This window comes from Mobula birostris, chromosome 7, assembly GCF_030028105.1.
Source record: "Mobula birostris isolate sMobBir1 chromosome 7, sMobBir1.hap1, whole genome shotgun sequence".
In the NCBI taxonomy this organism is placed as follows: Eukaryota; Metazoa; Chordata; class Chondrichthyes; order Myliobatiformes; family Myliobatidae; genus Mobula; species Mobula birostris.
Window position 1 is genome coordinate 99294156 of NC_092376.1, and position 25210 is coordinate 99319365.

The window sequence follows — 25210 nt, forward strand, 5'->3', positions numbered from 1 at the left end:
TATGTATTGCTTCAAAAAACTATCCTGCACACATTTTACAAACTCCAAACCATCCAGCCCTTTTACAGAATGGGCTTCCCAGTCTATGTGTGGAAAATTAAAATCTGCCACAATCACAACCTTGTGCTTACTACAAATATCTGCTATCTCCTTACAAATTTGCTCCTCCAGTTCTCAGTCCCCATTAGGTGGTCTATAATACACCCCTATAAGCGTCACAACACCTTTCCTATTCCTCAATTCCACCCAAATAGCCTCCCTGGACAAGTCCACTAATCTATCCTGCCAGAGCACCGCTGTTATATAATCTCTGACAAGCAATGCAAGACCTCCCCCTCTTGCCCCTCCTATTCTATCACACCTGAAGCAACAAAATCCTGGAATATTTAGTTGCCAATCACACCCCTCCTGCAACCATGTTTCACTAATAGCTACAACATCATATTTCCAGGGATCAATCCATGCTCTAAGCTCATCCACCTTTTAACAATGCTCCTAGCATTAAAATAGATGCATTTAGGAAACTCTCCACCTCCCATTCTCTGTTTATCCTTAATGGAGCAAACAACTTTGTTATCTTTTTCTTCTTTTTCCCCTACATCAACCTCCCCTCTCCTGGTCTCCTTAATTTGATTCCCTCCCCCCAACCATTCTAGTTTAAAGTCACCTTAGTAGCCCTCACAAATCTCCCCGCCAGGGTATTGGTCCCCCTATGATTCAAGTGCAACTTGTCCCCTTTGTACAGGTCACGCCTGCACCAATAGTGGTCCCAATGATCCAAAAACCTGAATCCCTGCCCCTTTCTCCAATCTCTCAGCCATGCATTTATCCCACATCTCATTGCATTCCTACTCTCACTGTTGTGTAGCACAGGCAGTAATCTCGAGATTACTACCTTTGTCGTCCTTTTTTTCAACTTCCTTCCTAACTCCCTATATTCTTCTTTCAGTTCCTCTCTCCTTTTCCAACCTATGTCATTGGTACTTATATGTACCACGACCTCTGGCTCCTCTCCCTCCCACTTCAAGATCTCTTGGACGCGATCAGAATCATCACCGTCCCTGGGACCAGGGAGGCAAACTACCATCCGGGTCTCCTGACTTCGTCCACAGAATCGTCTATCTGACCCCCTAACTATTGAGTCCCCTATTACTACTGCCCTCCTCTTCTGTTCCCTACCCTTCTTAGCTACAGGGCTGGACTCTGTGCTGGAGGCATGGCCAGTGTTGCTTCCCCAGATAAGCTGTCTCCCCCCCCAACAGTACTCAAACAGGAGTACTTATTGTCAAGGGACACAGCCACAGCCACAGCCACAGCCACAGGGGTACTTTCTATTACTTTATTCTTCCTATTCCCCCTCCTAACTGTGACCCACTTGTCTGCCTCCCGTGGCTCTGGTGTGACCACCTGCCTATAACTTCTCTCTATCAACTCCTCACTCTCCCTGACCAGATGAAGGTCATCGAGTTGCAGCTCCAGTTTCCTAACGCGGTCTCTTAGGAGCTGCATCTCGATGCACCTGGCGCAGATGTGGATGTCCGGGAGGCTTGGAGACTCCAGGACCTCCCACATCCAGCACCGAGAACAACAAGCTGCCCTCACACTCATTCTTCCCCCTCTCCTCAAATAACAGTGAAAGAAAAATGAATAACCAAACCCTCTTCGCCTCACATAAAAGTTGCTGGTGAACGCAGCAGGCCAGGCAGCATCTCTAGGAAGAGGTACAGTCGATGTTTCAGGCAGAGACCCTTCGTCAGGACTAACTGAAGGAAGAGTGAGTAAGAGATTTGAAAGTTGGATGGGGAGGGGGAGATCCAAAATGATAGGAGAAAACAGGAGGGGGAGGGATGGAGCCAAGAGCTGGACAGGTGATTGGCAAAAGGGATACGAGAGGATCATGGGACAGGAGGTCTGGGAAGAAAGACGGGGGGGGGGACCCAGAGGATGGGCAAGGGGTATATTCAGAGGGACAGAGGGAGAAAAAGGAGAGTGAGAGAAAGAATGTGTGTATAAAAATAAGTAACAGATGGGGTACGAGGGGGAGGTGGGGCATTAGCGGAAGTTAGATAAGTCGATGTTCATGCCATCAGGTTGGAGGCTACCCAGACGGAATATAAGGTGTTGTTCCTCCAACCTGAGTGTGGCTTCATCTTTACAGTAGAGGAGGCCGTAGATAGACATGTCAGAATGGGAATGGGATGTGGAATTAAAATGTGTGGCCACTGGGAGATCCTGCTTTCTCTGGCGGACAGAGCGTAGATGTTCAGCAAAGCAGTCTCCCAGTCTGTGTCGGGTCTCGCCAATATATAGAAGGCCACATCGGGAGCACCGGATGCAGTATATCACCCCAGCCAACTCACAGGTGAAGTGTTGCCTCACCTGGAAGGACTGTTTGGGGCCATGAATGGTGGTAAGGGAGGAAGTGTAAGGGCATGTGTGGCACTTGTTCTGCTTACACGGATAAGTGCCAGGAGGGAGATCAGTGGGGAGGGATGGGGGGGACGAATGGACAAGGGAGTTGCGTAGGGAGCGATCCCTGTGGAATGCAGAGGGGGGGAGGGAAGGATGTGCTTAGTGGTGGGATCCCGTTGGAGGTGGCGGAAGTTACGGAGAATAATATGTTGGACCCGGAGGCTGGTGGGGTGGTAGGTGAGGACCAGGGGAACCCTATACCTAGTGGGGTGGCGGGAGGATGGAGTGAGAGCAGATGTGCATGAAATGGGGGAGATGCGTTTAAGAGCAGAGTTGATAGTGGAGGAAGGGAAGCCCCTTTCTTTAAAAAAGGAAGACATCTCCCTCGTCCTGGAATGAAAAGCCTCATCCTGAGAGCAGGTGCAGCGGAGGCGGAGGAATTGCGAGAAGGGGATGGCGTTTTTGCAAGAGACAGGGTGAGAAGAGGAATAGTCCAGATAGCTGTGAGAGTCAGTAGGCTTATAGTAGACATCAGTGGATAAGCTGTCTCCAGAGACAGAGACAGAAAGATCTAGAAAGGGGAGGGAGGTGTCGGAAATGGACCAGGTAAACTTGAGGGCAGGGTGAAAGTTGGAGGCAAAGTTAATAAATTCAACGAGCTCTGCATGCGTGCAGGAAGCAGCGCCAATGCAGTCGTCGATGTAGCGAAGGAAAAGTGGGGGACAGATACCAGAATAGGCACGGAACATAGATTGTTTCACAAAGCCAACAAAAAGGCAGGCATAGCTAGGACCCATACGGGTGCCCATAGCTACATCTTTAGTTTGGAGGAAGTGGGAGAAGCCGAAGGAGAAATTATTAAGAGTAAGGACTAATTCCGCTAGACGGAGCAGAGTGGTGGTAGAGGGGAACTGATTAGGTCTGGAATCCAAAAAGAAGTGTAGAGCTTTGAGACCTTCCTGATGGGGGATGGAAGTATATAGGGACTGGACATCCATGGTGAAAATAAAGCGGTGGGGGCCAGGGAACTTAAAATCATCGAAAAGTTTAAGAGCGTGAGAAGTGTCACGAACATAGGTTGGAAGGGATTGAACAAGGGGGGATAAAACAGTGTCGAGGTATGCAGAAACGAGTTCGGTGGGGCAGGAGCAAGCTGAGACAATAGGTCGGCCAGGACAGGCAGGTTTGTGGATCTTGGGTAGGAGGTAGAAACGGGAAGTTCGAGGTGTGGGAACTATAAGGTTGGTAGCAGTGGATGGGAGAGCCGCTGAGCGGATAAAGTCGGTGATGATGTGGGAGACAATGGCCTGGTGCTCCTTAGTGGGGTCACGATCGAGGGGTAAATAAGAGGAGGTATCCGCGAGTTGTCGCTGTGCCTCGGCAAGGTAGAGGTCAGTACGCCAGACTACAACAGCACCCCCCTTATCGGCAGGTTTAATAATAAGGTTAGGATTAGTGCGGAGGGAGTGGAGAGCAGAGTGTTGCCAAAGCCCTTAAGCCTTCACTCCGCTCCTGGCTCACTCCGCAGCCCGCAAACTCCGCTGCCCGCTATATAAGGTTGTGTTCCTTTTAAATCGTCCTGTTTCCCTCCACAATCTCACACGCTTATGCAGTCCTGACTCTCTTGACGCCGATGAAAAAAACCGAAAAATTTAAAAAAGGTTTCGTCCACACTCTTGCTCCGAATCTCAGTCTTCTTTCACGCAATTAAACTCGAATCAGGATTTGAGTCCTTTTAAATCTTCCTCCTTTCCCTCCACGACGTCTTCGTGAATTTTCTTCTCTATTTTTACCAGGGAGGACATGAAGACTTCATACTTTGAGCTAGTGCGATGACTCGAGTTGAGTATGATGTTCTCCTAAGGGGTTGTCTACTTATGGCTTCTCAGGTGACTGTTGGGGCCAATCTGGGTTCCACATTTCCAGCGCAGTGTGAGTAAGAGTAGGTGGTAGTTGTGGTTAGTGGTTAGGTATTTTGGTTGCCCAGTCTCTCCTTTCACAGCTGCCACTTGTTCTCTGTGGCACAGCAGAGGTCATTCTCAGGGAATACAGCTCCTTTTCGAACAGATCTTTTCCAGAAATTTATTGAGTTCAATGTCTCCCTAGACTTTAGATGTAATGTTGATTTTCTTCAGACTGATTTTAATGTTATTTTTGAGGTGTTTTCTTTCCTTCCGGGTGCTTGCTGATCTTCTTTCTGCTGGGAGTAAAGGATCTGCTTGTGGAGGTGTGAGTTAGGCACTTGGATGACATGACCTATCCATCAAAGTTGGTATTGTTTTATCATGGTGGAGACGCTGTTTATGTTGGCTTCCTCTAGCACACTCATGTTAGGACTTTGAGATAGTTAATGGAGATATCTTGGCTATAGTCTTGGGACAGCAGAGAAGGCACTAGATGTCTAAAGATGTATAAAGGTGCCCAAATCTCCACGAGATATAATGAAGAACACTGTGGGAATTCAGAGAAGAAATTATGGGAGTTTAGCTGAGATACATATGTCAATGCTGGTGGTGGGTGAATTGCTGGAAAACTGGAGGGTAGCCAAGTCTATGCCTTTAATTAAGGAGGGCTGCAAAGAAAAACCTATAAATTATAGACCAATAATCCTATCACCTGTAGTAGATGTTATTAAAAGGGATTCTAAGGGATAATATAATATATACAAATATTTTGAAACTCAGGATGTGGAATGGTCAGCATGGCTTTGCGTTTGGGAGTGTGCTTTCACCTCATTAGTTAATTTTTTTAAGTAACCAGGGGTTTATGAGTGCAGTGCGATAGACAGAGTCTAAATGAACTTCAGGAAGGTTGTTGATAAGTTTCTGCATGGTAGGCTACAATGGAATATTAGATTGCATGGGAACAAGGACAGCTAGTTAATTAAATACAGAGTTGGCTTGATGATAGGAAACAGGATGATGGTGGAACTTCATTTGTTGGACTAGATGCCTGTGGTGTTCTCTAGGGTTTTGGACTAACATTGCTATCTGTCATCAATAGGGACGGGAGAAGTACCGGAGGAGTGGAAGGGTTGCAAATGTTGTTCCCTTGTTCAAGAAAGAGAGTAGAGATAACCCAGGAAATTTTAGACCAGTGAGTCTGACTTCAGTGGTGGACAAGTTGTTGGAGAAGATCCTGACAGGCAGGAGTTATGATCATTTGGAGAGACATAATCTGATTAGGGATAGTCAGCATGGTTTTGTTAAGGGCAGATCGTGCCTTACGAGCCTGATTGAATTCTTTGAGGATGCAACAAAACACATTGATGAAGGTAGAGCAGTGGATGTAGTGTATATGGATTTCAGTAAGGCATTTGATAAGGTTCCCCATGCAAGACTCCTGTAGATGTAAGGAGGCATGGGATCTAAGGAGACCTTGCTCTGTTGGATCCAGAATTGGCTTGCCCAAAGGCGGCAAAGTGTGGATAGTTCGTATTTTGCATGGAGGTCAGTGACCAGTGGTATTCCGCAGGGATCTGTTCAGGGACTCCTTCTCCTCTTTGAGATTTTTATAAATGACCTGGATGAAGAAGTAGAAGGGTGGGTTAGTAAGTTTGTTGATGACACAAAGGTTGGGGGTGTTGTGGATAGTCTGGAGGGTTGTCAGAGGTTTCAGCAGGACATCGATAGGATGCAGAACTGGGCTGAGAAGTGGCAGATGGATTTCAAACCAGGTAAGTGTGAAGTGGTTCATTTGATAGGTCCAATTTGAAGACAGAATATAATATTAATGATAAGACTCTTGGCAGTGTGGAGGATCTGAGAGATCTTGTGGTCCGCGTCAATAGGACACTCAAAGCTGTTACGCAGGTTGACAGTGTTGTTAAGAAGGAGTATGCTGTGTTGGCGTTCATCAGCCATGGGACTGAGTTCAAGAGCTGTGAGGTAATGTTACAGCTATCTAAGATCTTGGTCAGACCCCACTTGGAGTACTGTGTTTAGTTCTGGTCACCTCACTACAGGAAGGATGTGGATACCATAGAGAGAGTGCAGAGGAGATTTATAAGAATGTTGCCTAGATTGGAGAGCGTACCTTATGAGTATAGGTTAAGTGAACTTGGCCTTTTCTCCTTGGAGCAACAGAGGAAGCGAGGTGTATAAGATGATGAGGAACATTGATCATGTGGATAGCCAGAGGCTTTTTCCCAGGGCTGCAATGGCTAACACGAGGCGGCAAACATGAGGAAATCTGCAGATGCTGGAATTTCAAGCAACACACATAAAAGTTGCTGGTGAACGTAGCAGGCCAGGCAGCATCTCCGGGAAGAGGTGCATAGTTTTAAGGCGCTTGGAAATAGGTACTGAGGGGATGTCATGTGTAAGTTTTTCACACAGAGAGTAGTGGGCGTGTGGAATGCACTGCTGGCGACGGTGGTGGAAGTGGATACAATAGAGTGTTTTAAGATCCTCTTAGATAGGAACATGGAGCTTAGAAAAATAGAGGGCTATGCTCTAGGGAAATTCTAGGCAGTCTCTAGAGTCGGTTACACGGTTGGAACAACACTGTGGGCTGAAGAATTCTATTTTATGTGTATTTACAATACAAGCTGTAGTTGGTAGGTATGCAGATGATGTTTGTATGTTTGTTATGTTGTTATAGACTGGCAAATGATACTTAAAGGGTTGACGGTGAATATGCAATGGCAAGCATTTAAAGATCACATGGATGAACTACACCAATTATTCATCCCAGTTTGGCAAAAGAATAAATCAGGGAAGGCAGTGCACCCATGGCTGACAAGGGAAATTAGGGATAGTATCAATTCCAAAGAAGAAGCATACAAATTAGCCAGAAAAAGCGACTCACCTGAGGACTGGGAGAAATTCAGAGTCCAGCAGAGGAGGACAAAGGGCTTAATTGGGAAAGGGAAAAAAAGATTATGAGAGAAAATTGGCAGAGAACATAGAAACTGACCGTAAAAGCTTTTATAGATATGTGAAAAGAAAAAGATTGGTTAAGACAAATGTAGTTCCCCTACAGACAGAAACAGGTGAATTGATTATGGGGAACAAGGACATGGCAGACCAATTGAATAACTACTTTGGTTCTGTCTTCACTAAGGAGGACATAAATAATCTTCCATTAATAGTAGGGGACAGAGGGTCCAGTGAGATGGAGGAACTGAGGGAAATACATGTTAGTAGGGAAGTGGTGTTAAGTAAATTGAAGGGATTAAAGGCAGATAAATCCTCGGGGCCAGATGGTCTGCATCCCAGAGTGCTTAAGGAAGTAGCCCAAGATATAGTGGATGCATTGGTGATAATTTTTCAAAACTCTTTAGATTCTGGACTAGTTCCTGAGGATTGGAGGGTGGCTAATGTAACCCCACTTTTTAAAAAAGGAGGGAGAGAGAACCCGGGGAATTATAGACCGGTTAGCCTAACATCGGTGGTGAGGAAACTGCTAGAGTCAGTGATCAAGGATGTGATAACAGCACATTTGGAAAGCGGTGAAATCATCAGACAAAGTCAGCATGGATTTGTGAAAGGAAAATCATGTCTAACGAATCTCATAGAATTTTTTGAGGGTGTAACTAGTAGAGTGGATAGGGGAGAATCAGTGGATGTGGTATATTTGGATTTTCAAAAGGCTTTTGACAAGGTCCCACACAGGAGATTAGTGTGCAAACTTAAAGCACACGGTATTGGGGGTATGGTATTGATGTGGATAGAGAATTGGTTGGCAGACAGGAAGCAAAGGGTGGGAATAAACGGGACCTTTTCAGAATGGCAGGCAGTGACTAGTGGGGTACCGCAAGGCTCAGTGCTGGGACCCCAGTTGTTTACAATATATATTAATGACTTGGATGAGGGAATTAAATGCAGCATCTCCAAGTTTGCGGATAACACAAAGCTGGGCGGCAGTGTAAGCTGTGAGGAGGATGCTAAGAGGATGCAGGGTGACTTGGATAGGTTGGGTGAGTGGGCAAATTCATGGCAGATGCAATTTAATGTGGATAAATGTGAGGTTATCCACTTTGGTGGCAAAAACAGGAGAACAGATTATTATCTGAATGGTGGCCAATTAGGAAAAGGGGAAGTGCAACGAGACCTGGGTTTCATTATACACCAGTCATTGAAAGTGGACATGCAGGTACAGCAGGCGGTGAAAAAGACGAATGGTATGCTGGCATTCATAGCAAGAGGATTCGAGTACAGGAGCAGGGAGGTACTACTGTAGTTGTACAAGGCCTTGGTGAGACCACACCTGGAGTATTGTGTGCAGTTTTGGTCCTCAAATCTGAGGAAAGACATCCTTGCCATAGAGGGAGTACAAAGAAGGTTCACCAGATTGATTCCTGGGATAGCAGGACTTTCATATGATGAAAGACTGGATCAACTAGGCTAATACTCTCTGGAATTTAGAAGATTGAGGGGGAATCTTATTGAAACGTATAAAATTCAAAAGGGATTGGACAGGCTAGATGCAGGAAGATTGTTCCCGATGTTGGGGAAGTCCAGAACGAGGGGTCACAGTTTGAGGATAAAGGGGAAGCCTTTTAGGACCAAGATTAGGAAAAACCTCTTCACACAGAGAGTGGTGAATCTGTGGAATTCTCTGCCACAGGAAACAGTTGAGGCCAGTTCATTGGCTATATTTAAGAGGGAGTTAGATATGGCCCTTGTGGCTATGGGGATCAGGGGGTATGGAGGGAAGGCTGGTACAGGGTTCTGAGTTGGATGATCAGCCATGATCATACTGAATGGCGGTGCAGGCTCGAAGGGCCGAATGGCCTATTCCTGCACCTATTTTCTATGTTTCTATGTACATTGAATTGAACTCCCTTTCCATTTGATTCTGTTTATGAAACCTGTGCAATGCCTTCAGTTCTAAATATTTTGGATCACTTTTACAATAGTAGCGAAGCTCATTTATGAAGTCCTGACGAAGGGTCTCGGCCTGAAACGTCGACTGCACCTCTTCCTACAGATGCTGCCTGGCCTGCTGCGTTCACCAGCAACTTTGATGTGTGTTGCTCATTTCTGATGGTTTGGTTGGAGCAGTCAAACTTCATAGTAAACTGTATGCCTTTAAACTCTATACATTTGGCAAAATTGGTTCAAAATACTGCTGAATTAGCTCAGAAAACATATTCCAGTTATCTTTTTTGTGTAATAAAATATGTTAATTTTCCAACATAGCCAGCCATTTCTGCTTTTTTATTGTTCTTATTATCTGGTACTCACTCGATAGGAGCTAGTACTGTCCTTCATTTACTGCCTTTTTGTAAACTCGACCGTGTTCTCCTTTCTGAAGAACATTTTTTGCACTGTTTTGCCATTCTTCTCTGTGTTTTTAAACTTGAATGCCTTGCAGCGCTTGAACAAGTCTGTAGCTGTCTCAGGTTCCTCGTCGCCTATGTTATGTTTTGTAACTTTGAAGCACTAAACTAATTCAAAAGACTAGGGAGTCCAAAATGTAGTCTAAATTCGAATTTACTTTAAGCGGGGCACCCACATATCACATGGTAGAGTGATGATGTATGCAATTCTTGTATCTATTCATATAACCTGTAATGAATTATTTAAATGAACAAGAAAGCTTAATCAAACTATATAAGTAAGAAAACTCAAATATTTTTGAAATATTAAATACTCAACAACACTGAGATAGGTAACATTGTTAACAGTAAAGATGGCTTTCAAGATTTACAGAGGGATTTTGATCAGCTGGGTATGTGGACTGATGAATGTCAAATGGAATTTAATTCAAATATGTGTGAGGTGGGAGAAGACAATATAGGGTACAACTTTGCAGGATGACAGTAGGGATCTAGAAGTACAAGTACATGGTTTCCTGAAAGCTGTGTCATAGGAAAACAGGGTGGTGGAGGAAGATTTTGGTAAGCTGGTCTATATCAGTCAGGCCCTGAGCATAGGAATTGGAATGTTATGTTGCAGTTGTAGAAGACATTGGTGAGACTACATTTGGAATATTGTATTCATCTTTGGTCACACTCCTGTAAGAAAGATGTAATTACAATAGAATGAGTGTGGAGGAAATTTACAAGGATTTTACCAGGACTTATAGAAGAAGTGGTTGAGGAAGGTAAATTAATATTTAAAAGGTGCATGGATAGGAAATCTTTAGAGAAATGTGGGTCAATTGCAGGCAAATAGGATTACCTTAGGTGGGAATGTTGGTGGGTATGGATCAGTTGGGCCAAAGAGCCTTTTTCTATGTTGTATGACTGACTGACTGAATGAACGTTCAGCTTGCATCTGGACTATTGCATCTAATTCTAGTTACCCCTTTATAGGAAGGATGTGAAGGATGTGAAGTGGGTGCAGAAGATGTTTTATGCACCCTGGATTTAAGGGCACGTGCTATAAGTTGGGGTTGGACAAACCACAGCTGCTTTCCCTGGAGGGGGGAAGTTGAGGGGAAATCTGACAGAAATGCATAAAATTATGGTTGTAATAGACAGAGTAGACAGCTGGTATCTTCTTCCAGAGACCAAAATACAAGATGCATTTAAGATGGGAGGAGGAAAGCTCAAGAGAGATATGCAGATCATTTTTTTTCTTATTGAGAAAGTAGTAGTGGTGGAGGCAGCAGCAATAGACCATAAAACCATCAGATTTAGGAGCAGAATTAGGCCATTTGGTTTATCGCGTCTGTTCCTGCATTTCATTGTGGTTGATCCACTTTTCCCCTCAGCCCCAATCTCCTGCCTTCTCCCTGTATCCCTTCATGTCCTGTTCACTTCTCAGCCCAGTTCTGATCCTATCGATGTCCAGCTGTAACAGTGACAGGTGTTGAAGTGGCAGGTGGACTTCAACCCAAATAAGTGTGAAGTGGTAGGTCCAATTTGACGACAGAATACAATATAAATGGTAAGACTCTTGGCAGTGTGGAGGATCTGAGAGATCTTGGGGTCCGTCCACAACACCCCCAACCTTTATGTCATCAGCAAACTTCCTAACCCACCCTTCTACTTCTTCATCCAGGTCATTTATAAAATCACAAAGAGGAGGGGTCCCAGGACAGATCTTGCGGAACACCACTGGTCACCGACCTCGATGCAGAATAAGAACCATCTACAACCATCCTTCTGTGGACAAGCCACTCCTGGATCCATAAGCAATTTCTCCTTAGATTCCATGCCTCCTTACTTTCTGAACGAGATTGGCATGGGGAACCTTATCAAATGCCTTACTGAAATCCATATACACTGCATCCACTGCTCTACCTTTATCGATGTGTTTTGTTACATCCTCAAAGAATTCAATCAGGCTCATAAGGCATGACCTGCCTTTGATAAAGTCATGCTGACTATCCCTAATCAGACTATATCTCTCCAAATGCTCATAAATCCTGCCTCTCAGGATCTTCTCCAACAACCTACCCACCACTGAAGTCAGACTCTCTGGTCTGTAATTTCCTGGGTTATCTCTACTCCCTTTCTTGAACAAGGGAACAACATTTGCAACCCTCTAATCCTCTGGTACTTCTCCAGTTCCTATTGATGATGCAAAGATTATCGCAAGAAGCTCAACAATCTCCTCCCTCGCCTCCCACAGTAGTCTGGGGTACATCTCACCTGGTCCTGGTGACTTATCTAACTTAATGCTTTTCAAAACCTCCAGCACATCTTTTTCTTAATGAGCATTTCAGCCTGCTCCAAGTCATCCCCACAATTGCCAAGGTCTTTTTCCCTAGTGAATACTAAACACCTCTACTGCTTCCTCCAACTCCATGCACACATTTCCACTATCGCTCCTGATTGGTCCTATTCTCACACGGCTCATCCTTTTGCTCTTCACTTACTTGTAGAGTGCCTTTAGGTTTTCCTTAATCCTGCTCACCAAGGCCTTCTCATGGCCCTTCTGGCTCTCCTAATTCTATTCTTGACCTCCTTCCTGGCAACATTGTAATTTTCTAGAGCTCTAACAATACCTAGTTTCTTGAATCTTTCAGGCAACACACATAAAAGTTGCTGGTGAACGCAGCAGGCCAGGCAGCATCTCTAGGAAGAGGTGCAGTCGACGTTTCAGGCCGAGACCCTTCGCCAATCCTGACGAAGGGTCTCGGCCTGAAACGTCGACTGCACCTCTTCCTAGAGATGCTGCCTGGCCTGCTGCGTTCACCAGCAACTTTTATGTGTGTTGCTTGAATTTCCAGCATCTGCAGAATTCCTGTTGTTCTTGAATCTTTCGTAAGCTTTTCTTTTCTTCTTAACTAGATTTTCTACATCCTTTGTACACCATGGCTCTTTAACCCTACCATTGGTTTTCTGCCTCAATGGAACATACCTATGCAGAACTCCATGTAAATGTTCCCTGAACATTTGCCACACTTCTGCTGTGCATTTCCCCGAGAACATCTGCTCCCAATTTATGGTCACAAGTTCCTGCCTAATAGCATCATATTTCCCCCTACCCCAATTAAATGTTTTCTCAAATTGTCTGTTCCTATCCCTCTCCAGTGCCATGGTGAAGGAGATAGAGTTGTGATTACTACCTCCGAAATGCTTTCACACCGAGAGATCTGACACCTGACCAAGTTCATTTCCCAATGACAGTTCAAGTACAGCCTCTCCTCTTGTAGGCTTCCTGAACACACTTAACAAACTCCACCCCATCTAAAACCCCTGCACTAAGGAGATGCCAATCAATATCAGGAAAGTTAAAATCTCCCATCACAACAACCCTATTATTATGGCACCATTACAAAATCAGCCTCCCTACCAGTTCCTCAATATCCCTGTTACTATTGGGTGTCTATAAAAACACCCAGCAGAGTTATTGCCCCTTTCCTGTTTCTGACCTCTACCCACACTGACTCAGTAGACCATTCCTCCACAAACTTTCTCCTTTTCTGCAGCTATGACACTATCCCTAATTAGCAACACGCCCCACCTCCTTTGCCTCCATCTCTGCTCTTTTTGAAACATCTGAAGCCTGGTACACTCAGCAGCCATTTCTACTCCTGAGACATCCAAGTCTCTGTAATGGTCACAATGTCATAGTTCCACGTATTGATCCATGCTGTAAGTTCATTTGCCTTATTTATGATACACCTTGCATTAAAATAGACACATCTCAAACCATCAGGCTGTCATGGTCCGGTCCATGAAATCCACATTCGGGTTCACGGTCCATTCCGTCGATTCCTTATTCCAGGTTTTCCTGTTTTCCCTTGTTCCATTGGGTGCCTTAATTGAGGCACCTGATTCTCGTTTTGGACTGGCACATAAATACCTCTCAGACCAAGGATTTCCAGCTGGACTGTTCTCGTCTCCTTTCTTCTGAAGCTTTGCCTGCATCACCATCAATTTCAACTGCTGGAGTGAGACCAGAGCCTTGCCTTGCTATGCCAAGATAAAGAACTATCTATCATTGAGTTTGAAAGTATCTCTTTGTGTCCCTGTGTTTAGTGTCTGTGTCAAAGAAGAGTCTCAGACCTAAGCCCTGTTCCCAAGGAGGGGTCCTGACTCTGTGTAAAGCCCTGGCCCTAAGTCCTGTTCCCATGGAAGGGTCCTGGATCTGTGTTCCGTGTACGAGTCCTGGCCCAACGTCCTGTTCCCAAGGAGGGGTCCCGGCTTTGTGTTCTGTGTTCTTGTGCTCAAGTCCAAGGCTCTGTGTTCCAAGACCAAGTCCAGGCACCGTGTTCCAGCCCTGTCCAAGTCTGAGCTTTGTGTCCTCTTCCAGTCCATGTGCCTCGCCCAGCCGGTGCTGGAGATTCCTCGTCCTGTGCTGGATCGTCCCCATCCGAATCCTCGGCAGTCATCCTGGCCCTGCGTCCTAGAAAGGGTCCCGGCCCTGCGCTCCAAGGAGGAGTCCCGGCTTTGTACTCAAGAACCTACCCAAGCTGAGTCCAAGAGCAGAGCTAAACCTATTCCAAGAGCCTTGTCCTGCCCTGGAGTACCTCGTCCAGTCCATGTCCAAGGCTCTGTGTTCCTGTGTTCCAAGACCAAGTCCAGGTGCTGTGTTCCAGCCCTGTCCAAATCTGAGCTTTGTGTCCTCACCCAGCCCAGGAGTTCCTCGCCCAGCCCGGTGCTGGAAATTCCTCGTCCTGTGCTGGGGTACCTCGTCCTGTCCTGTAGCCACGTCCTGTCCTTGCCAAGATCCTAGTCCTGAGTCCTAGCCTAGACCCGGGTTCCGGTTCCGAGTCAAAACCGAGGTTCTGAGTCCCATCCAAGACCCAGGTTCCGGGTCCTTGTCCAGGCTCTGGTTCCGGAGTTCCGTGTTCCTAGTCCAGGCTCCTTGTTCCCAGTTCCTTGTCCGAGTCCCGTGTTTCTAGTCCAAGTCCTAGCCCAGGCCCTGAACCCTAGTCTTGTCCAGGGCCTAGTCCCTGTCCAGTATCGCTTCTTCCTCACTCACCTTGCTATCTCGATAACCCTAGTCCTGTTCCTAGTACTTCAGTGCCTGTGTCTTGCATTTGGGTCCGCCATCAACACCCCCCTTATGACACAGGCTGAGTGCATCTTTGCTCTAACACCTGCCTATCCTTCCTCACAAACTCCCTTCAAGCTGTATCTACTTGTGCTCCAACCTCCCCATCCTCTGCCTCTTCACTTCAATTCCCACTCCCCTGCAAATCTAGTTTAAACCCTCCCCAACAGCATTAGCACACCTCCTCACCAGGATACTGGCCCCCCTCAGATTCAAGTGTAACCTATCCTTTTTGTACAGGTCACACCTGCCCCAGAAGAGGTCCCAATGATCCAAACATCTGAATCCCTGTCCCCTGCTCCAATCCTTCACCTCACTCTATTCGTATACTCACTCTTGCATGGCACAGGCAGCAATCCCAAGATTACTAACTTTGAGGTCCTGCTTCTCAGCTTGCTTCCTAACTCCCTGTATTCTGCTTTCAGGACCTCCACCCTTTTTCTACCAATGTCATTGGTACAAATATATACCAGGACCTCTGGCTGCTCACCCTCCCATTTCAGGATATTGTGGATGCGCTCAGAAATATCACGAACCCTGGCACCTTGTTTCTTTTTTGCGCCAACAGAAACGCCTATCTGTCCCCCTAAATATAGAGTTCCCTATTACCACTGCCCTCCTCTTCCGTTCCCTACCCTTCTGAGCCACAGGGCCAGACTCAGTGCCAGAGGCACGGATGCTGTTGCTTCCCCCAGGTGGGTCGTTCCCCCCCCAACAGCACTCAAAATGGAGTAGTTATTGTTAAAGGGGACAGCCACAGGGGTGCTCTCCACTACCTGATGCCCTCCCTTCCCTCTCCTGACGGTCACCCACTTATCTGTCTCCTGTGGTTCCGGGGTGACTACCTGCCCGTAGCTCCTCTCTATCACCTTCTCACTCTTCCTAACAAGCCGAAGGTCACTGAGCTGCAGCTCCAGTTCCCTAATTCGGTCTCTGAGGAGCTGGAGCTGATGCGGCCATCAGGGAGGCTAGAAGTCTCCCAGACATCCCACATCTGACACCCAGAACAGAAAACTTGCCTCAGAGTCATACACACTATTCTTGTTAGAGGCGATAAGGAAAAAAAGCAACCTACCTCATCTAGGCCCATCCTCGCCGAAGCCCCATTATCAAAGCCCTACTACTCTGACTTACACCATTCCGATGTCCATTCCGCTAGACAAAGTCTCTCTTTTATTTGGGAGCTTTCTCAGTGTCCTTGCGCCATGACGAGCTACTGAGTCTGCACACCTCCCCCCGACCTATGTGAAGCTCTCTCTCTTTGAATTGATTGGTCTGCTGCTCATACGCCAAGCCCTGTGAAACGCTCCTTTTTTAAAATTTTCTCCCCGACCTGTGTGAAGCTCTCTCTCTCTCTTCAAATCGATTGGTTCACCGCTAATTCATAAATCCATATTCCAAATAAACATGCTTTCACAATAACAGTCCATAACTAACTTCACAGTTCTAAAGATTCAGTCTTTTGAGTGGGCCTCTGTTTCTTTCAGGATAGCTCCTCTAGACCTGTGGAGTGGCCTTGGGTTTCATAAGTGTCTTGGTTTCCCATGTCACATTGCTGTCAGTGACATGATTATCACAGGGAGGTAAGTCTGGGCACGCCAGTCTGATGGATAGGGATGGATCACAATGGGTGAACAGTTCATCTGTTGTTATTAGTCTCTTTGTTTCCTTAAATGCTTTTTCACACCTTTCTGATCATTCCCACTTTGTTCCTGTCTGTAGCGGTGTGTTCAATGGATGCAGCACTGTGGCAAAGTTTGGAGAAACCAGTGGTAGTAGTTTACAAGGCCCAAGTACGACCTGAGTTGTTACACATTTTCCGGTTTGGGTGCCTGCAACACTGCTTCAATCTTCTTGTGACTATGTAAGCCATGTTTGTCAATAACGTATACATAATATGAGATTTCATTCCTGAAAAACTCAAATTTCTCTCTCTTTGTGTGCAGACCATACTCACTCAGCCTGGCAAGCACTTTACCAAGGTTCTAGAGGGTCTCTTCATCATTTTTGCCAATCACAATGATGTCATCAAGGTAACATTGTGTTCCTGGGGGGTATCTTGGAGCACTTGGTGCATTGCTCTTTGCCAAATTGCTGGAGCTGATGTAACGCCAAAGGTGAGACGAAAATACTGGAACAGTCCCTTGTGAGTGTCGATTGTAAGGAACTTCCTGTTTGACTCCTCAATTTCCATTTGAAGATAGGCTTGTGACAAGTCAATCTTTGAACACCTCTCCCTGCCTGTCACAAGAATGTATTCTATTCGTGGCAGGGGATACTGCACAGCATTCAGCACAGGGTTGACGCTCACCTTGAAATCCTCACGTATGTAAATGACTCCGGCCTCCCCTTTCTTGATCACTGGGACAAGGGATCTGACCCAACTGCTCCACACAACCTTGGAGAGAATTCCAGATGGCTTCTAGCTCTGCAGTTCAGCATCTACTTTAGGACGTAGTGCGTAAGGCACTGGATGTGCTTTATGGAATCTTGGTGTTGCTGTTTCATCCAGTTCAAGTCTTGCCTTCATGCCTTTAAGTTTACTAATCCCCTTCTCAAACACCTTCTCATTGACATTAAACAGTCGTGCCAGTCTCTGGTTAGTGTTGCTATTTAGGCTGCCATTGCCTGTTGATGTCACATGAGAGCTTTGATTGAGTGCCTGTCTAGTTAGATTTTTCTCAACTATTCATGTCCGAAAAGTGCTGGCCCACCACTTTTCAATACATAAAGCTCGAACTGTTGTGCTTGGCCACCATCACATTTACTTTGTTTCCTTACACTGGACACAACTATTGTGATCCAGGTGATTTTGTGATCTGCTTCAGTTATGCTATGCATTTCCTGGCATGAGAGTTCACCTTTGTCAGACTCTATGTTGTCTAATTCTGTTTTACATTCGGCAGCTTTATGCATTTGCTTAGTTTTGTGTTTAGGACCTTTCATTCAGTTGTGCTTTTTGTCTGCCTTGCACAGTCTCTCTATGCGATCTTGTCTGTAACACTTACTGCAGACTTTTTCTTTGAACCAACAGTTATTTGCATCATGGGAGAATTTACCACATTTTTAGCTTTTTGCACCATTCAGGGACATTTTGTGCATTTCACATTCTAACCTTCTTTTCCGTAGTTCTGCTGCATCCTTTGCTGCAGTCTCCAACAATATTGCAATGGTCAATGCCCGTTCTAAGGTTAGGTCTCTTGAGGATAGTAGCCTCTTTTGAGTGCTTTGAATATGCGTGCCACATACAAGCCTGTCCCTTAATGCATCAGCAAGTCCATCTCTAAGGTCACAGTACTGGGAAAGTTTGCCAGTTCTGCAATGTATTCAGAAATATTGTCATCTTTTGACCATTTCTTTGTAAAATCTATATCTCTCAGCTATTGCCAGTGGTTTATAGCTCAAGTGATTTTGCAAAATTGTAACAGTTTTAGTTAACATCTTGCTTACCGGCTTTTCAGAGGTTATCAGGTTGCATAAGAGACTATACCTGCTTGCACCCATTAAGCTAAGGAGTACCTAGGCTTTCTTTTGCTCCTCCATGTAGTTCTCATTGCAATACAGTTCAACCCTCTTGATATATGACTCCCGGCCACCATTAGCACTATCCTCTCTAAGTTATTTTCACCTTAAATTCAGTGTGTCTTTCACTGTTACTCACAGATCCTTCAGCATTCTCATGCTGCTTAACTCTCACTGTTTCTTCCTGCCACTGTTGGTGCAGTTTGTGATATTTCCTGACATTCTGGTTTGTACTTGTCACCAATTTGTTGGTCTGTGCACAACTGGACACGAATTAAATAAAAGCACATACGCAAGAGATGTTTATAGCTGGTGTATTCATATTCAGCAAGAGAGAGCAATGTGCATGCATAGACAACAGTCAATACAGAGTGCTAAAGGAGGGCGAGGTAGTTGCTCTAAAAGAAATAGATCTATACATTATAGTAACTTCACACACTTCATGCTGTCTGACGCTAGAACTTCCACCATACTCTGGTGTTTTCCACCGTGAAGCCTGATGTAAAATACTTATTCAGTTCAAGCGCCATTTAATTGTCCCCCATTACTACCTCTCCAGCACCATTTTCCAGTGATCCAATATCCACTCTTGCCTCTCTTTTACATGTCATGTATCTGACAAAACTTTTGGTATCCTCATTAATATTATTATCCTTCTTTATCTTAATGACTTTTTTCAGTTCTGTTGGTTTTTAAAAGCTTCCAAACCTCTAATTTCCCATTAATTGTTGCTCTATTATATGCCCTGTCTTTGGCTTTTATTTGGTTTTGACTCCTCATGTTAGCCAGGGTTGTGTCATCTTGCCTTTAGAATAATTCTTCCTATCAATTTTATCATCTGATTAATGTCATCCTGTACTCAAGGGCATTTCTCACTCTTCATACCACCACCAACTGTGTCATTTAAATACAGGAACAGGCCCCTTGGCCTACCATGTCTGCTCTAAACAATTGGAATAGAGGCATTTAACAGGCTCTTGGATAAGCACATGGATACGCAGAGAATGGTGGGATATGCAAGCAGAATGCATTATGTGCCATCAACTTAATTAGTTTGACACAACATTGTGGGCTAAGTGACTTGTTCGTATTCTATATTCTGTGAAAATGGATGAATTTGTAGAGTGAGGGAGGTTGTCAAAGGATACAGCAGGGTATAAACCAGTTTGAAATATGGACAGAGAAATGGCAGATGGAGTTTTATCTGGACAACTTGGACAGGACACATTTTGGGAGGAAGTAAAGAGTAAATGACAGGACCCTCAACAGCACTGACCTTGTGGTGCAAGTCCATTGCTCCCTGAACGTGGCAATCTATGTAGATAGGGTGATAAAGAAAGCAGACAGCTTCCTTGCTTTGACCAGTCAGGATATTGATTATAAAGCCGGCTAGGCCACCTTTGCATTATCGTGTGTGAAATCCTGCTGGCTTCCTTGGCTGAGTAAGTCTAGGGAAGACGCACTTCAGTCCCACCATACCCATGAGATTAAGACTGCTCTCCCACCCCAAATCCCGGTTTATGTGGATGCTGTGTAATTTGCTATCCTGTCACAACTCAGTGCCAAGAAATAACAGACAGCACACTGCATACGATTAAAGGAATTATATTTATGAAACTTAATTAAAGGCTTAGTAGAGAAAAGAAAGAGAAAACTAAAAGGGCCCATTATAATTAAACAGTCAAATGTGCGCAGGTTGCATCTCATCTTAAACTTCTCTGTCACTCACGCGCTGAACCTTCAGTCTGCATGAAAGCGCACACCACCTTCTGAACGTCACTCGCAATCCATTTCGAACATACAGGTCTCCCACCGTTTCTCCCCAGTGTCTTCTCTCTTCATCTCCCAATGAACATAAGGTTGGAAGACCAACCTTGGTGTCTCTCACCAAAAAAGCCTACCCCCAGTTCCACCAACCTAATTGGATGCCACACATTCCTCATCATCCCTAATCTTCAACAATAACCCAAACAGGCTGAAATCAGAACAGACAGCTCTTAAAGAACTGCTAAATGAATTACCTAAAACGTAACAATAAAGATGTGAACCAGGGCATTACATGTGCAATTCTGGTCAAGAAGGATGTGGAGGGAGAGAGTGCAGAGGAGTTTCACCAGGATGTTGCCTGAATTTGAGAGCAGAATGTGTCATGAAAAACATAGATGTTGGACAGACCTGGATTGTTTTTGTAGGAGCATCAGAGGCTGATTCAGGGGCAATAGGTTTTTTCCAGTTGTTTGGAGCAGATATGGTAGATAAGGGCCTGTTCCTGTGTTTCTCTGTTTAAATGACACAATTAGAGGTGGCATGAACAGTGAGGAATGTCTTTGAGTACAGGATGACATTAATCAGATGTTAAAATTGACAGAGACAAATTAGAATGAAATCTCAGCCTAAAAAAAATCCTGCTCTCTCACTTTGGGTGAATTAATAAGGATGGGGCATTTTCAAAGAAAGCTAGGACTCCAAGAAATACTGAAAACTGAGATATGTTAGGCAACACAATACTTGTATTCACTGATTGACCATGACCATGTTATGGAGGTTATGGTACAACTTTATAAGACATTGGTTAGGCTGGAGTGTTTATGCATTTCTAGTTGTATCGTCATAGGAAGGATATGACTGCACTAGAGAAGGTGCAAAGAAGATTCATCATGGTGTTGTCTGAAGTTGATTTATGAGTGGAAACTGGATGGGCTTAGTTTAAGTTCCTTCAAGTAGAGACAGCTAGGGAACTCTGATTGATGTATACAAATAATGAGGAATATAGAGAAAGTTTTCCCCCTTTGGCGAAGGTATCCAAGTACAGGAGAGTAAAACAGGGGTTCCGAGGGGTTCTGGGGAAGAATTTTTTCCACTATAGATTGATTGACAGCTATGATTAATTGCCTGAGGAAGTGGTGAACTGATTCTTAAAACGGTAATTGGATGCAAACTTGAATCGCCAAGTCAGAGCAGGTAGTGGGCCATATTCTAGAAAATGGGGTAGGATGGGATTGTGACGATCACCATGGATACAGCAGGCTGAAGAGCATATTTCAAATTCACCATTTTAGTTCTGTAATAGTTTTAAAAAATAAGTAAATAGTAATAATTATCAGTAAATTGGAATAAAGCCTAGTCAATAGTAAGAAAGGCTATAGAGTAAAATCACATGGACCCCCAAAATTGGGGGGGATGTATATGTAATTCAAAGGTTAATTTTATTGCCAAAGTATGCAAGTACAATATCTCTGATATTTGTCTTCACCAGATAGCCATGAAATACAGAAAATCTATGGGTTGCTGAAAAAAAAGACATCAATCCTCCTGCATGAAAAGAAAAAGAAACAAAACTCACAAACCCCAAATGCCTGACCTGCTCCCTCACACAAAAAATTAACAGATTACCCACATGGAAAATAGTAGCTAAAACTTCAAACCCCAAACCACCCAACCCCCTTCCTCACAAAAAAAACTAACAGATCACCCACAGGAAAATCTTCAGCTAGAATATCAAACCCCAAACCCCATCCTGCACAAAAAAGAATGGTGACAATATCAAAGCCCCAACCCCCTCTCTCACACACAACTAACAGATCACTCACACACAAAATCACCAACAAGAACATCAGACCCCAAATCCTCAATGACTCCCTCTTGCAAAAAGTAGCAAAAAGTAACATATTACCCACCCGCCAATTGGCAACAAAATAGAAAACTAAATGAGACCAATATAAACTGCAATCCAATAATCACGAGTCTCAGAATTTCCAAAACATCCTCTCAACAGTAACGAGGAGAGAGTCACGTGAACTCAGTCTTCCCATGAAGAGCAACTGCGACGCCAGGTCTGAATGGCACTGACCTGGCTACTGATCACCATCGACCCCATGGCCTCTGTGGAGGACGACCATTGACTTCTTCCGCATTCGCCTCAGTGCTACAATCTTCCTCAATGGAAGTGGAGTCGATCGTGACCCAGTGTCCTGTCTCTGGTCTTCTCCATAAGGTAGCTCATGCTCTCAGTCTTCTTTGGGAACAGTAGAGCACTAGAACATTTGATCAAATTCCAAACTACATATCACAGGCTCCAACAGTTTCCTAAACACGATCAAGACAAAAAGATCAATCAGAAGATAAAGAGAAAGTGAAATAATTGCTGGAGTTGGAAGATGTTGCCTGAGGAATTATTGTTCGCTGGTACCACCTTGATTGGAAGTCGGGTGAGGGGGTGAGTGGGGAAGGAGTGAATTGATCTGGGAAAGAAGAGGTGAGAGAGAGGGTTGAAGAATCGGGGGGCTTTGTATTAAGGGCTAATTGATGATGGTGGGAATAAGGGTAGGTTGAGTAATGAGAGGTGAAAAGTGCGGGGACATGATTAGTGTAGTGGAATAAGGGTGGGTGTGAAGGATGAGGTTAGATGTGATGGTGGGGTGGGAGTTGGTAAGGTGGAGGAAGTGGTTCGGGTAGTTAAAGTGGCATGAAGAGAAGTTAACTGAAGGTGTATGGGGAGGGTGTAAGATGAGGGGAGAGGGTGGGAGTATGAATGGGGACAAGGAGGGTGGTGGTGTTGAGGTGGGCGTTGTGTAGGTGCTGAGAGGAGGGTGGTGTCAGGAGAGGAGGAGAAGTGTGCTGAAGTAGGGGGTGGGGTGTTGGGGAATAAGTGGGTTGTGATGTCAGTGCAGCAGGGTCGGGGTGTATGACATTATGGAGTAGTGTGGTGAGCATGTAGTGGACATGATGGCGCACAATGTGGACTGGGCAATGTGAATGCGGGGCACCAGTTGTGACAGTCTGCTGGCAAGAGTGGGGCTGCAGCAAGAGTTGAAGGTGTGGAGGCAGCCTGAGTGAGGGCAGGAGGGGAGAAGGTGCTATGGCAGCACCGGATTTGGGAACAGGGCCATTTGCTCACTGTGGGAAGAGCCTCCAAGACTGACAAACCCACCCATCGGTCCAGCCCAGTTAAATGCCAGCCCCCCATCTATTCCCACTGTGGGAAGCCTTATGACCTTGCTGCACTCACACTAAGCCTGTTACTCACCCCCCACCAAATCTTTCACCATTGAATCACCCCTGGTTTCGGACTCCCAGATCTTTCATTTTCTGCAGTATGCCCTCTGCTCTCCCAGTCCCCTCTAGAAGATCCTTGTTTTCTCTCCTGACTTGCTACAACCCCTCTGCTGATCATGGTTTTCACTACAACTTGCTCAATTACTACGAACCATCATTACTATTTCTCCTGCCCCCTTTCTGGTTCACATCCCTCCATTCTTTTCCTTCTCTAAGGTCTGGCCAACTCTGGAGAAGGATACTCTCTCCTTCCCCCGAGTATCAGCTTGAAGACAGATACTGTACTGTGGTATGCCAGGCATTGGGGTTGCCATACGTTTACTATCCATTTAAGAAACCAGAAGAGGAAGAGGGCATCATTCATCAATGAGCTCTTCATTTCAGGAATCATCAGGTTCAGAAAGAGACAAGCAAAATAATCAACAGAAAGTCAGCATCTCAGACAGTATTTGTAGAGATAAAGTGTTAATGTTTCGTAGAATGATGCAATAGGACAAAGGTCCTTTCAGCCACTAAATCTGCTCCATCAACTACATTAATCCTATTTAAGGTCTGTAACTTTCATCAATTTCAAAATTTCATTCATATTAAGCTATTGTTCATAAAAATCATAAGAATGCTCTTCTAGACAAAACTGTTATGCATGCAAGATATCCAGCTAACTGCATGATGTAAAATGAGGTTAGACAAAGTCAGTAAGTGCTCAGAAAAGGAACCGTGTTTCAGGAGGATCCATTCCCATCATTCCCACACCTCACATTTCCCTGCAAACTATTGCTCGCTAACAGTACCTGATTTTCCTGCCATCCATTTACACTATGAGTAATTTATATCGCCAGTTAACCTCACAACATGTCTTTTGGATGTGGAAGAATACTGCATCACTTGGGGAATCCATCATTGGGACAATATTCAAACTTGACACAATGTCAGAGATCAACATCAAAATCCGTCACAAAAACCAGCAGTACTACACCCAGCAAATTAATGTGCACTTTGAAATGCATATAATACATATATTGTATATGCACTACACATGATGGGACCAGAATATTCGACTTGGGACAGTTACTTAATCTCTGTTTAGCCCTTTAACCCACAATGTTATGTTGAGATAATTAAACGAACATTGCATGCCTAACTAAGGCATTGGTCAGACCACACTGAGTATTGTGAGATGTTTTGGGCCCCTTACCTAAGGAGGATGTGCAAGGATTAGAAGGAATCCAGAGGAGGTTTACGAGAATGATCCTGGCATTGAAATGGTTAATGGATAAGGACTGTTTGATGGCTCTGGACCTGTACCCATTGGAGTTCAGAAAAATTTGAGGTGGGGGGCAGGGAAGAAATCTCTTTAAAATTTATCAAATATTGAAAGGCCTAAATAGAGTGGACATGGAGAGGATGTTTGTGCATTGGGGGAGTCTAGGACCAGTAGGTACAGTCTAATATAAAGATATCCCTTTAGAATTGAGATGAGGAGAAATTTCTTTCGCCAGAAGGTGGTGAATCAGTGGAATTCATTGCCACATACGTCTGTGGAGGCAAAGTCATTGGGTGCATTAAAGCAAAGATCAATAGGTTCTTGATTAGTAAGGTTGTTAAGTTTACAAGGAGGAGAGTAGGGTTGATAAATCATCCTTGATGGAATTGTGGATCAGACTCGATGGGTTGAATGGCCTAATTCTGCACCAGTGTCTTTGGTTTTATTTTTAATGGACCCTTTTCTGCATTGTTGTGCTGCTTATATGATTTATGAGTATTTAGAATATAGAACATAGAAATTTACAGAACTACAGGCTCCTCAGCCCACAATGTTG